This window comes from Galeopterus variegatus, unplaced genomic scaffold (assembly GCF_000696425.1).
Source record: "Galeopterus variegatus unplaced genomic scaffold, G_variegatus-3.0.2 Scaffold4614, whole genome shotgun sequence".
Lineage (NCBI taxonomy): Eukaryota > Metazoa > Chordata > Mammalia > Dermoptera > Cynocephalidae > Galeopterus > Galeopterus variegatus.
In genome coordinates this window covers 87,705-89,429 of record NW_007730725.1, presented here as the reverse complement: position 1 = coordinate 89,429, position 1,725 = coordinate 87,705, and the positions used below count along the sequence as shown (strand labels likewise).

Sequence of the window (1,725 nt, the reverse complement as noted above, 5' to 3'; positions counted from 1 at the left end):
ATGTGCCTTAGGATAGCCTCATTCTTAGTGAATATATTTGTAGAATGACAGTTCTCTAAAAGGACTGTGGGGAATAGGGATGATGGGAAGTGAGATCTCCCTGAAGCCTAGGTTGGCAGAACCCAAGACAAAATGTAATGAATCATATGTAGAATATTGTTTAAACATCGGTCAGGTGATTGCTTTCCTTTAATACCTGTGGTGGCCTGCTTCACTAGGGTGAAGACAACTTATATGGTAGGGGGCAGAAGGACACAACATTATATTATTTACAGTTGAAAACTTAAACACAGACAATCTCGGATTCTGGATCTGTGATACTTCCAGGGTCTCTTGATCAAATGGAGCAGCAGCAGGCAGGGAAATAAACACAGGGGCCAGTCCAGATTATCTCACTCAAGAACATCACCCAGAGCAAGGAAGGGCCTAATTCACTGTTGGTCTGGACTACATCTCCCCACACTGTGGGTGCACCACCAGCAGCTTAGGCTTATTGTTTGGGCCTGCAGGAACATTCTCAATCTTTCTCATCACTAAGAGTCCATCAGTGATTTTTGCAAACACCACGTGCTTCCCATTGAGCCAATTACACTCAGAACAGGTGATAAAGAACTGACAGCCATTTGTATTGGGACTAATGTTTGCCATGGAAAGCAGGCCCGGAATTGTCTAAGTTTAAAATTTTCATCTGCAAATGGCCCCCAGTAAATACTGGCGACTCCAGTACCATCTCCATTAACAAAATCTCCACCCTGAATCATGAAATCCTTTACGACCCCGTGGAAGGTGCTGCCTTTGTGTCTTATCGGAACCGCATCTTTTCTGAATTCTCCGGTGCACAATGTCTGCAAAGAGCTCGATCTTCATGTGGGCAACTTCCTGGCCACCAATGCTCACATCAAAGAACACCCCGGAGTTGACAGGACTTGAATTTGCCACTGCCATGGCTCCAACCCAGAAGCAGAAGTGCCACTAGGTATTGATTAACCTAAGAGAGCTAACAAATTTAAAAATAGAAACAATAGCAAATGGTATTTTTAGCCACACACGTGACTAAATAACACTCCACATGACTTAACATAGAAAGATAATTTTTGTTAAAGAAAATAGATTATATACTGTGTTTATATAAAGCATTTCTGCTATTCAAATTGCCTTCACATATTTATCTCATTTTTTCATAACATTTTGTTGTTGAAGGACTAAATGAAAAAAAAAAGTTTATTCAAAAGTTTATATTTATTTTTATAATAAGGGATATAAGTATCTCAGGCAGAGTTCATGTTAAATAATATAGAGAAATATATACAAAGAAAAGAATAACATGGGAGTACCCAGAATGATAAAGTGTACTCTGTAGAGAAGCTCTGAATTAAAATCCACAAAGCAAAAACTGCTGCTACTTATAAAAAATAACTACTGTCCCTGCCTCCAGTTTCTTACTGTCATAACAATTTCAACACACTAAACTAAAAATTTCACTGCACCAGGAGGGCAGGCCTCACAGTTTCCTACCAGTCATCTTCTATTTACTTAGTTTCCTCTGCCTTTTCTATTTTTACCAGATGTAAAAGCTTTCAAGATCCAGCTCAAATACCTTTTCAATGAAGCCCTTAATCATCTCACCAGTTGAAAGTAATGTGTTTCCTGTATAAATTTCAATAGTATTTTACTTCTACTTGTCTCATGATTTTACACCTAATGTCTCTTTTACCCTGTATTAGA

At 38.7% G+C, this 1,725-nt stretch overlaps 1 pseudogene; it reads right to left on the bottom strand.

Moving 5' to 3' along the window:
* Positions 1-447: 447 nt before the first annotated feature.
* Positions 448-945, bottom strand: LOC103603467 (annotated as a pseudogene).
* Between the last annotated feature and the right edge of the window lie 780 nt (positions 946-1,725).